This window comes from Rhopalosiphum maidis, chromosome 3 (assembly GCF_003676215.2).
Source record: "Rhopalosiphum maidis isolate BTI-1 chromosome 3, ASM367621v3, whole genome shotgun sequence".
Lineage (NCBI taxonomy): Eukaryota > Metazoa > Arthropoda > Insecta > Hemiptera > Aphididae > Rhopalosiphum > Rhopalosiphum maidis.
This window is the reverse complement of record NC_040879.1, coordinates 3,431,042-3,443,158: the sequence shown is the minus strand read 5'-3', so window position 1 is coordinate 3,443,158 and position 12,117 is coordinate 3,431,042. Positions and strand designations below refer to the sequence as shown.

The window sequence follows — 12,117 nt, the reverse complement described above, 5'->3', positions numbered from 1 at the left end:
TGTGACGACAGTGGCGCCTCGACTATGGTACGGTAATTATGCGTGTTTTAACTCCAAACATATAGAACCGTATTTTTAACTATCTTTATTTCTTATATGTATATACAACTATATTTTCATTTTTTTTTTTTTTTAAGGATCATTCAAATTTTATTTTGTCATTTTATGATACAGTTATTATGATTCATGATACGTAAGTTTGAAAGAATCGAATTTAATTTCAACACATTTGTGTTCAATTTGCTTATAATACACAATCATTTTTCACATTTTAATAATTGTTTGAATTTGATCGACATAGTCGTATACTACTTGTCACGTGGTAACTTGCTGTATACGCGTGTATCAGCTAATTAGTTTGATCAATTAGATAATAATTTTTACGAATATAAATTAATATTTTTTTAATTCATTAATTCATTATTTTTATATACCTATGATTTGAATATATAATACAAGGTTCTTTATAAGTTTTTCAATTTCTGTAAAATAAATCATTAATTTTTTATGAGGATTTGAAATTATAAGTTTTATTACATTGAATATTTACCAATATAATAATGATTTATACATAAATTTTTTTTGATATTTTGTTGTATTTCAAAATAAATAACAGTAGATACTTGAGATTTTCATCAAATGTTACCATTTAAAATATTTGAATATTACCATTTTCAATTGTTTTTAGTTTTTTTTTCGTTTAATGTAAATAAAAAATTATTTGCTAGGTCAAAATTCTTGAAAATTGAATTGAAGATACCTCACAAGTTGTTTTTATGTATCTATGCAAAATATTAAAAATACAAGGGCACAGTTTTTTTTTTAATGCATTTGAGGTTCAATTATGGACATAATTAATTATTTAAAGATGAATAACGATATTAATTATTTTGTTTTGATTTAAAATCGTTATTCGTGGGAACTTAAAACCGTTATGTATATTATAATATTATTATGAATTTAAGATATTATCTATTTTTATTGTTTTACAGTATTTATTGAAAAATGTTATTAAATAATTTTTGTTATACCTATAAGTTAATATGATATGTTATAAATTAATATTATTTTAATAGTATAATATAATAAATAATAATATTATTAAGGCAATATTTTCTGAAAATATGTTGTTAACATACCGTAATACTAGAAGTAAAATAAATGACTAGAGCTATACCGAAAAAGAAACATATCTTGAAATAATATATTTGGTGATATAAGCTGACAGATCGTCTCCGCTCAGTATCGTTTTTCGTTTACAATAATGATGTGTCATTGAATTCGAATTTAACACTCCCATAATAGCGGCCCACTCGAACCTAATGTACAGCAAACCGACAAAAGAAAAACAAAACCCACTTGTCTATCCTTTTTTAGAATAAAAATGTAACACTAAAACTATATGTATATCTAATAACGTCAATTCAATTATAACCAAAACCAAATTAAACGGAAATCGTAACCGGTAAGCGATTATAGTAGACGATTTTATACAATAGACGGTATATTTCCAGTACTGGACGGCTTTAAGTTCGATTTTGGTTGATCACGGGGGATTTGTTGGCCGATTATACGGCCGATATACGCGTGTGATTACTGCAAAAAAAAAAAAAATAGATAAAGTCGATTAAAATATGTAAAAACGATCCGTAGAACTTATTTTAAACGCATCAGAGAAGACGAAAATCTAGACTTTTTAAATCCTTCAAATCGAGAACGAAAGGGAAACGGACGTACAACAAAGGCGGTAAATAGGTATTTATATAGATTATTTAATACGATATTTTGCACACGTTATAATATTATGCACATATATATATATATTGATATACGAGTTGTCGTGTGTGCATGTATACGCCACAATAGCGTAGAAGTTAATAAAACTTCACAGATATAATATACGTATAACGACGACGCGCACGAGTCGAAAAAGGTGACTCCAATGTAAATATGTATACATATACTATACCCGAACCGCGGTATGATATGCCGCCCGCGTCCCGGAGCGACACTCTACACCTCCGATCCTGCGAAAAAAGGACCATCGTGCGCGCGTCGGAAGCTGCAACAGCGTCTTTCCGCACGATAATATTAGGTATACATACTTGCGCGTCAGGTAAACAGGTCGTATTATACGTCATATATAGCTATTCGGTTTTCAAATTATTATTTCCGCGTCGTCTATAAATATGTATATATGCTGCACCGGGGGGAACCTATCCGTGCGTGGGTGGCGGCGTCGCGCGAAGGGTTGTCGCGTGGGACGATGACTGGTGGGTGTGTGACGGGTCCCGGGTATACTCCGGCGGAAGCGGCGGCGGTGGGTGATGTGCGTGCGCACTCTGGCCGGTGTGCGGTCGGGGGTAGGTGGCAGCGATCGCGCGGGGCGCCCCGGACGGAGGGTGCGGCCACCCCAACCCGCCGGCCGGGGGTTCGAGCGTTCCCATAGGACCGCCCGGGCGTTCTGGGCGACTACTAAGCGACTGACGCCCGTCCGCCAAGAGCCGAGGTCGGTTCGCAGCATCGCCGAAAACGGCAGTCGACAAGCGACGACCAAACTGTCTCATCGTCAACCATCCATGCCATGCGATGAAGATCTGACGACGACGACGACGAATTTTGGTAAATTTGACTTGCATAGATACATTATTATTATTACTGTTTTATATGTACCTATATAATATTATTATATGAAATATACTTGTAAATCGCTGTTATCATTGATGTAAAAAAGGTCGGTTAACATTAACTCTTAGTCGAGAGTAGTAAAAAAAAAATCATGTGAAAAAAGTGTATACTATTTTTCGATTTTAGAACTATTTTATTTTTACATTATTGTAATAGCACCTAATTTAAATTCCTATCCTTATACTTATATTAATTTATTAGTTGGTACTCAAGTATAAATATATTTATTTATTTTTTTTTTTACTAAATTTCGATTAAAATAAAAATAATAACATATTTACAGACAATTGTATTCATAATTCAATTTTTTTTTAAACTACGACAATAAATATTATTGTGTTGAATAAAAATAAAATTGATTACATTTTAATTTATTAGTATATTACAACTTTTAAACAACTTGTTCGAATATCTTAGAAATATAATTAATTTCTTATAATTTTCAAAAATGTAAACGTATATTTTAGATCTATATTATTATTAGTAATTGTGAAATTTAATTTCATATTAAAAAAAAGACTTTTACACCTATAGTTTTTCTATCCAAACTTATTGTAATCGTTTCGTAATTAATCGATTTAATTTTTACTCTGTTTAATACAAAAAAAATGTTTTCAAAGTAACTATTTGGTTTTTGAAAAAGCGTTAACTATTATAATAATAATAATTTACATTAAGAGAGTATTTTTTTTATTTTAATAACATGTAGATTATATATCTCTCCTTATTCCTAAACAAAATTAGGTAGTACGGTAAATGTATAAATAACAAAAAAAAAAAAAAAAACACATAATTGTTACACGATATACGGTCCTCTCATAATTAAAAAAAAAATATTATAGGTACAAAATATAGTAAGAATATTAAAAATAAAATAGAAACACTTCGTACAATATTTCACTACATAAAACTAAAAAAGAGAGAAAATAAAGTGATAATTTTAAATTATTAATAATAAATGTATTAGTAGAATTAATTATATTTTGATATTTATATAAACATTAAACAATGTGTTTGTTTTAAGATGAATAAAAATAATATTTAATTAATATAAAACTTCTAACATTACATCCAGGGTGATTATAAAAAAATAAAAATAATATTTATATTAAATTTTTTGTACGAAGATATATATTCACTTAATATAATTTATTTTATTTATTTTGTTAGCTAATAGTTGATGTCATATGTTTTTGTTTAAAAATATAAATTATTGTTACCTATAACTTGTAAGAACAATTAAAAAGAGGAATGTGGTAATATAATAAATCATCGTTTTTTTCAACTAACTTAATATGTTAAAAAAAGTACTTAATAATAATAATATTAATTGTTTAAAAAGATTGAAATTATTATTTTTTCAAAACAATATTTTATTTAGACGTATATTATGCTTTTTATTATAGAATATTATATCATCCAGGGCGACATTATATCCAAATCCATTTAAAACATTATCTCCATCCGTCATCTAATGTTACGGTGGGCTTACAATTATTATCCGATCACTGACAGTCTCAATACAGATTAATTGATTCGGTTTGTTTGTGTATATCATAATATAATATTCAAATATTGGTGTGTGTTTGTAAACCTTTTTTTGAAAACTGAAATTATTAATTGTTAGTGGTAAAATAATATAGATATAGCTATTCGTGTGTGAGATTATTGAGATTATTCGCATATTATACTCTCGTGTATGATATATACATTTGTGAATTTGTTTTATGTTTATGAACATCACGTATTTTCTGTTTACAAAAGGGAAAAAATTAAAAAACAAAAATATAAAATTCGCTTGCCGGAGCGTGTGAGTTGAATAATAAATACGAATGTACCTAGGTATATAATATTATTTTATCATTATCCGTCTACCTAGTGCTTATATAGGTAGTATTACAGCCTACAGGATATCTACATATGTACGAAACGAAGGTACTTACAAAATTACTTAGTGTAGTAGAGGAAATAGATAGATACGTACAATTTGTTACAAACCAACGACCCGTGCCCAATAAAGAAAATTAAAATAATATACTTTGTGGAAAAAAAACCTCCAGTGAAACGACGAACAATAACAGGCGCCGCCCGTAAACAATTATTTTTTGGGCATTTTTTTTTTATCTTCTATAAATTATTGAAAGTTTTTACGAGCGAAGATGAACGTGTCTAGCTGTCGATGTTACTAGCTGACTACTGACTAGGTATAGCTGTAGGTAATAGTATACTTATAATAGCCACGCATTTTGTTTCTCTTCAGAAAATGTTCGAATGGGCGCAACATGAATTTAATTTCTCTTTTATACTTGGTCGGAGATATTAATACATAAGTTAAATATATATTTTACTAGAATATTCAAGTCAAAATATCTAATGAATAAAAATCTAGGATAAAAAATACAAGGATAGAAGTAGAAATTCAATTAAAAGCAAATATGGAAAATAGCCAGTTAAAAAAATTGATTATTTGTGAAATCAATAGAAAATTATAGTTTTTTTAAAATATGTTTTCAACTTGGATAATTCAATAGATTGTTCATAATTATTTATAAATTATAAAAATAATGATAATTAATTTTTTTCCAAACAGACATAATGTCTTATTCAATATGGATTTTTTCTTCTCCGTTGTTTTTGTTTCACAATAATAGATACAATAACATCTAAATAAAATGACAAGTAAATGCGTTTTGGTGGGTTTGAATTCACGGCTAAAGTTTTCGATGAAAAATAATATCAGCGTTTTTGATTGTCACAGACTCTATAAATCAAATTATATTATGATTTTCTATAATCTTCATAATATATCCGCTTCCAGCAAAATTATACACGTTTATAATAGTATACGAGTTTAGAGAGGGGTTTCACTGGATACATATACAATTCCATGTTGACGTTAAATGTCGTACAACATCAACTCATTACTTACAATTATCTCCATTGAGATAATATAATATTTGTCTTATACGCTCTTATATAGGCTTTATACGAACGCCCAATCATTAAATTGTGTTTCATATTAAAAATTAATCATCGTATAGTTATAGTTGCGTGAAGACGTCAAAAGTAAATTAAACTATCAATACAATAAAATCACATACAATTTCTACTAACCGCCGCTGACGACGGTTTTTCTTTTTTGACAATCTCCAATAAGTCTATCGTCCGATTTTATTTTTGTCTTGCGGGGCCGGATTAGTTAAGGCTTTCCGACTGTAAAAATTATAACAACCCGCGGGGTCAATGAGGGCTTCAAACTCACTCCTCCCTCCCTAAATCAACGTTACAATATTTCAATGTAATGGGACATGCGCGTTATTTAGTAGCGAGTTCGATATAGAACATTTTTTTTCTACAAAATATTTATTTAAAATAATGACTGACGTACTTTTGTTAGTACAATTATTATAATTTATAGTTGTACTTTATTCAATAATCAATATAGAATACCATATAAAACTCGTTTTTCATATTCGTTATAATTGGTAAGTTATAATTTATGCATAATTCTTACTATTGGTCGATATTGTGAAGTTAAGTCTATAAATAGGATCTATACATTTACGATAACTTAACCAACTGGAAGTACCTACTACATTTTTCAAGGCGTCTATCAATATCACGCGTTGTATTGTCGAGTTCATAAATCATGGTTAAAGTAAATAATGTTATCGTATACAATATGATAAGAATCCGAGAGATTAATTTTCTACGGCAATATTCTAATTGTTAAGGTTTTCATATTAAAAACATTTTGAAGGGTCTGTAGTTCATAGGTCTTCTGTTCAACAGGAAATAGCTTCCTGTCCACTCCTGCTCACCACTGTTGTAATGTTGCTATCCATGATTTCAAAGGTCACAACCAAGTCGTAATTTACTTAGATATAATTAATTGTTATCACCGATTAGTATTTTGGTGACTTGAGGAAACGGCATTTTTATAATCACACAAAATAAACAGTTTAGTCATCATTCATTATTGTAACCGTGATAACTACAGCAGGCAATTTGTGTAGGATAAGTGTATCTTTTTTATCGATTTCGATTACTTTGTAATGTAACTAAAAATAACAATATAGGCACAAAGTATTATAATATTTTTTGATTGCAACCACCAAACAATTTATCGATGTATCATGTATATGGGTTTCGGGCTAGGTATACAATTTTCCGCGGATGTCTACGTTTCCTTTCAGTCTTACGTTTGTGTAGTGACTGATGCACTACAAATTGCAACACATATTATAATAATTATCATCAATCAGTTGCGCCCCAGTTTTGTTATAATTCTTACTACACACGACGTTTTTTTCCAGTTTTATTAACCACTGAAATTAGAAAACATGAGCTGATATTAAGACTTGTTGCCCGAGTCATTCGATCGTTTCGAATTTTTTGTCTGTGTAAACGCATTTTCCCGGAAAAACGCGCGCTCATTCCTCTCATTGTCGTTGCATTACTGTGTATAGAGTTGAAAGTATATAATATTATGGCCTAGTAATAATATCACGTCTTATTAAGAAATGAAAATTACGCAACATTATAAAATACACATTGAATTAGTATTTTAATAATTATTTAGTAGCAATTCAATTTGAAAAATGTAGTATACTTCGATAATGTTAGTTATAATAACAATTAATATATTCCTATAATATATTACGTAATATTTTTTTTTCGTAATTATCTGTCAGTAAATTTTCACGTTTACTTTATTTTATGTTTGGAAATAGCACGAACTTGATTTTTATTTTTTTCGAAACATGCCGGGAATCAACATAGAATATTTTACTAACTGATAACAATATAAGATATGATATAGATTTATGTTTTTAAAAATAAACCGATTACCGTAAAACCTAATCTAAAACTGATACGCACTATTCATCTCACGGTTTATGTTATGCATCACGACACGTTCGTATTTTATTTTCACGTGTTATCAAAATTCGAAAAACTAAATATACAATATACCAGTTCGATTTAAGAACTACCTATGAAGTAAAAATTGTTAGCTGACGAGATTAGCCTGACCTTAATTTTAGTAGATTGCTATTAATCGACCATAAGCTGAAACAAAAATGTAACGGCACTCAAATAATAACATAATATTTATTGTGTAACAGACAGTGGTACGGGTAAAAATAAAATAGAATTCATAAATTTCACAGTTAGAATTAGCATTACATATGCACATCGTGAACCCGATTCTCTCACATCAACGTGGGATAGTAAATAGTGATAGATAAACATTTCCGAATAAGATCCCAATCTGAAAATAAAACCAATAAGTTATCATTCAAATATTTGTACAGATATTATTATTCTTTATTACATTAATATATTTCTATTATGAATAAATCGGATTTCGAATTAAACGATTAGGTAATAAAATAAACTATCGCGTGAATTTAATAATTAAATGTAAATAAGTCATTTTATTTTATCTATAGCTTAAATAATAACTGTACTTGCGGTCTTTTCAAATATTAACACTTTTAATTTTAACCGCTTTTAAAATAAAATAAACAATATTTAAATGTATTGACATTAAAACGTATCAACTTATTTGTTTTTGATATCCGTATCGAAAAAAGGAAATTGCCCTATAATTATGTATTATCATGTTATTGTTTGTTCCTGTCAAAAAGTTTTCGGTTTTGTCTTTACAATTAAACAGTTATCAAACGATGCGAATAAAACAGAATGAAATATCAATTATTTCAACAAAACCATAATCGTTTCGCGATTACAAGTCAAACATTTCAAATTACAATATTAACTCAATTTAAGTACAGTCGTATAATTATAAAGACATAATATTATTATGTAGTACCCACAAAGATCAATACAAGTAATATCAATAATATAATATTTAGAACTAATAGCTAAACACTTAACAGTTTGGTAAGATAAAGATAAAATTGAATATTTATGTTAAATTTAAATGATGACTGATGTGACTGGCGTAAGAAACAGATATAAATCTGCTTTTCATATAATGTTTATTATTATCTATCTGTAATTATTGCAAAATGAACGCTTTTTAGTTAAAAATGTCAGTTATTTTTGTTAACACGAATTCGACGATCGTATGGTTATATCATATTTGTGACTAAACGAGTTTTAAATGTAATTATAAACTATCTATAACAACAATTTTATTTCAAACGTACTCAAAGTTTCTATCGATAAAGGTGCAACTATATAGGTACATAATATACCATTAAAGTATAATAAAATACGTCAGTATATATATCAACTTTTCCATTTTTATACAATGTTTTCGTCTGATTTTAAAATAATATAATAACAACATAGTTAACTTTCTTGACGTTTTTAGACTTCTTAGAATTTGAGATAAGCTTATTGGACAGGGAACTATTGTGGTTTTGCAATGACGTTTTATTTTTAAATATAAAACCTTATTATAGTCTCGTTGTATTATTTATACGTTTAATAAATAATAATCACACTTATGAACAAAATTTAATTTTCTTAAACATTGATTCTGTTCTTTTAGTTTTGCATCATCGGTCGTCACCATTACTGGTTATTAACTGTCGGCCCAAAAACAGCAAGTAAGTATAATGTTTGATGTAAATCGAACTATTAACAAATATATATTTATTATGTTGTTATAATATGATTTCCTATTAAAATCACGTTCTTAGTCAATTTCGTCTTGTATAATACGTTAAATATTATATCATATTTTAAACATAACTATATAATACGTAATCATATTATAATTTTGAATATTTTAAAAATTACATTGTTTTTACAACATTTTTAATGTAACTAGTTAATTTGTTTTTAAATAAACTTTATTATAGCTACTTAAAATATCCATTGAAATAACTTAGGTCAGGTTAATTTTATGAATAATATGTTAAGTCAGATCATAGTCTACAATATACATATATTATCTATATTATTTTAGTTAAACTTTATTAATTTATTATTTTTTAGTTTAATTATACAGGATACATACATATTTTTAAACAACAATAAACAAATAAGTATTAATATGTGTAATTTCTTAATTTATTATAGCTGTGTGCAATATAAATAATAAAAACTAATAGTAGAATACATCTGCTTACTCTAATAACTATTGAAAGTTATACGATTATTATGTGTGATTTTGCAGGTTGTATTTTAAAAAACTAACAACTTTTTTTTTAATCGAGTAAAAAAATAAGATTATTTATATGTACCGTAATAAATTTAGTATGTTCGAGCTTAATATATTATTATATTGTTTTATTAACTTATAAGTTAAATAATTCAAATAAATTTATTTTCATTAATTTACTTACCTACTATATTTAAAAAAACGTTATTCTATTTTTATTCATATACTTACACAATTTGAATTATTATTTTTGGTTTCCAAGTATTTAAAACACTGAATTTAATCGTAGAAAATAATATTTCTCAATATTTTAATAGTTTGTTTAGTGTCGGTTTTATATCTTTATATATAATTTCAGAGATCGATTACATTATACAGTCGAGTGGTGCATACACTGTCAGCAAACGGTTAGACGATATAATTATATAAGTCATAACTGAATAAACAATAATTTAATGATGATTATGTAATAATATTTTTTTTATTATAGAAATATTTTTTGCTCAAATTTAGTACTTCAAATATGTCATCTAATATGCGTTTGTTATAAATAATAAACAAAGCGAGAATCGAATTATATAATGTTTCACATAAATCCAATTTCGAAAAAAAATGTTATTTGTGTGGACACACAGCTCATTGTGTAACATGATACAGCTTTAACGATATAATTTACATATTCATATTTACATTATCTGTCCGATGGTATCTAAGTTGTTGTAAATTTTACAGACTTAAAAAAAACATTCGACTACATTACACAGTTAATCTACAAACTTGGTAATCCGGTGTGCACAGAGTTCACGATCCGCTTCCAAGTTCACTCCGTTTTCAATCCAATTTGACAGGTAACGTAAAGTATATTTTTTCATGTGTATATTATTATACAACACTATATGATTGTAATGTTGTTTAAATAGCACGTACCCAATGGTTACGAATTCAAAGTTCACACATTTATATTAGAGTTACCCCTCCCCCGCCCAACGTCAATTTACTATCGTTCACGGAATAAGATCACTATCGATTGATCTGTAGTCCGGCGTATTATGATTATCGCGGTATACCATGGCCATCCTCGCAACGAATTTAGCTGTTTAGATTTATTTAATTTTGACATTAATTTAACGATGTTAAGCATATTGCACTTTATATTAATAATAATTCTCGTCTCTATGATGTACTGTAAACATATTTTACCATATTGCTCACGTGAGTCGTGGGTGTACTTTCATCAAACAACTAAATAAATAAATAAAAATAATGTAATCATATTTATATACCCTTTATCGAACCAAATATCAAAGTGTTTCCTGTGCATAGTAAATAACGTACCGGGTAATGACAATTTGATGAATAGTATTTTAACTTATGAAGATAGTTGAAATAAAGCTCTGTTACAATACTATAAAAAATTATTTTTTAATAAAAATAATGAAAATGAATATTTTTTATTTTTTGATAAATTTAGGTTTAAATATTAACTTTTTTTTAAATAAAGTAAGTTTGTATTAACTTTCAGAAATAAGTATAACGATACTTTAGCAATTGAGATGAATACAATACTTTTAAAATATAATTTTAAAACGGGAATTTTTTGATAATGTTTAATATTTTCATATTTAAAAACAATGTAGAATAATAAATAAAAATTTATATGTTTAATTTAAATTATGAAATATGTTTTCAAAATAATTATAAAACGTTAAGTGTATCACGAACTATATTTATTCTAACACACGGCTCAAGTGTAATATTTTTAACTAATTGGTTTTTAATATTATTTTCTTGAAAAGTGTTAAAAAACCTTGAAAGAATCTTGAGAATCGCCATCCTCCGTAGACCGGTATATGTATTATTTTTTTTAATTAAAATAATATTAAAATAAATGATATTTGAGAATGAAAAAAAAAACGATCGGTTAGCTCGACAACGTTTGAAAATATAAATCAATTATTATTTATTAATTTTTTGTCCGAGTATGCTGATGCTATAAGATATATGATATATTATGATAATCCAATTACATTATTACATTCAGTCCTTTCCGTTTTTAAAACATACGCTTCTACGTTCGTGACTGCGGTGATTTCAGCAGAGTACTATAACGTCGTCGTAAACCGTTGCAAAAAATAATGTATATATATATTTGAACGGCGGCACGGCGCGCCCCACAGCGGCGAACCACATACTATATTTTGTGAAATGTACATATATGTACACAATCCCGTATACTCGCATAAATCGAATTGGGGCCGTTTCTAACGGGAAATTCGTGTTCGCCTTCGATT

The 12,117-nt window shown here is 27.5% G+C and overlaps 1 protein-coding gene across 1 annotated transcript in view; it reads left to right on the top strand.

The window, feature by feature from the left end:
* The first annotated feature begins 2,553 nt into the window (after positions 1 to 2,553).
* LOC113559860 overlaps positions 2,554 to 12,117 on the top strand; it is an 88,466-nt gene continuing 78,902 nt past the window's right edge. The window contains exons 1-3 of the mRNA XM_026965636.1: positions 2,554 to 2,622; positions 9,212 to 9,269; positions 10,559 to 10,674. The gene's annotated coding sequence lies outside the window, so the exon portion shown is untranslated. The remainder of the gene's footprint in view (positions 2,623 to 9,211; positions 9,270 to 10,558; positions 10,675 to 12,117) is intronic.